Below are 1,413 nucleotides of genomic sequence, written 5' to 3' on the forward strand. Positions count from 1 at the left end.
TAGTATGTATGGTTAGTATGTATGGTTAGTATGTAGGGTTAGTATGTAGGGTTAGTATGGTTAGTGTGTAGGGTTAGTATGTAGGGTTAGTATGTATGGTTAGTATGTAGGGTTAGTATGTAGGGTTAGTATGGTTAGTATGTGGGGTTAGTATGTAGGGTTAGTATGTATGGTTAGTATGTAAGGTTAGTATGTAGGGTTAGTATGGTTAGTATGTAGGGTTAGTATGTATGGTTAGTATGTAGGGTTAGTATGTATGGTTAGTATGTATGGTTAGTATGTAGGGTTAGTATGTATGGTTAGTATGTAGGGTTAGTATGTATGGTTAGTATGTAGGGTTAGTATGTAGGGTTAGTATGTAGGGTTAGTATGTAGGGTTAGTATGTATGGTTAGTATGTGGGGTTAGTATGTAGGGTTAGTATGTAGGGTTAGTATGTATGGTTAGTATGTAGGGTTAGTATGTAGGGTTAGTATGCAGGGTTAGTATGTAGGGTTAGTATGTGGGGTTAGTATGTAGGGTTAGTATGTAGGGTTAGTATGCAGGGTTAGTATGTATGGTTAGTATGTGGGGTTAGTATGTATGGTTAGTATGTAGGGTTAGTATGTATGGTTAGTATGTAGGGTTAGTATGTTTAGTTTAGTTTAGTTTATTTATTTAGCACACATTAACAATTAATGGTGCCAGGAGGGAACGAAGCCCAATGGGCTTGTACAGAGTTCCACCCCTATCAATAATCACAATGAAATCATATTCAGGCTAACAAATAAACTCTAGAAATTAAGGAGACAAGGTACATAAATACTCAAAATAATCAAAAATAGATGGAAAAAAAAAATTTGATAAATACATGTCAAAGATAATGAAAAAATTAGACAGAAAAAGAAAAAGAAAAAAACAAAGGAGAAGACAGGAGGTTATTAGAAGATTCACAAAAAGATAAGATGTTTTTTAAGCTGCTTTTTAAAGAGTGAGTGGGATGATATGGATCTTAAAAGGGTAGGTAAGACATTCCATAAAGCCGGGCCTCTATAATATATACTAAATTGATGATGTGATGTGCGGGAAAAGGGTAAAGATAAGTTGTTATTGGTGCTCTGTCTAGTGCGATGTGAATGTACGTTAAATGAATAAGTAAACAAAGTCTGAAAGCTTTCCGGGAGATCTTGGTTTCTGTAAATAAACTTGTGAATGTATAAACATATGAGATAGATATTCAATTTGTGAATTGGAAATATATAAAAATTAATAAAAAGTGGTGCTGACGGAGCATATCTGTTTGAATGTGAGATGAATCTTAAAAATCGCTTCTGAATAATACATAATTTTTTGAGATGGTTGGGATATGATGCTGCCCAGACCAGATTACAGTAGTTCAGGAAAGGAAACAAAAAACTATAATATAAAGTTAAAT

The sequence above is a fragment of the Ammodytes marinus genome, assembly GCF_949987685.1.
Source record: "Ammodytes marinus genome assembly, contig: scaffold_413, whole genome shotgun sequence".
Lineage (NCBI taxonomy): Eukaryota > Metazoa > Chordata > Actinopteri > Uranoscopiformes > Ammodytidae > Ammodytes > Ammodytes marinus.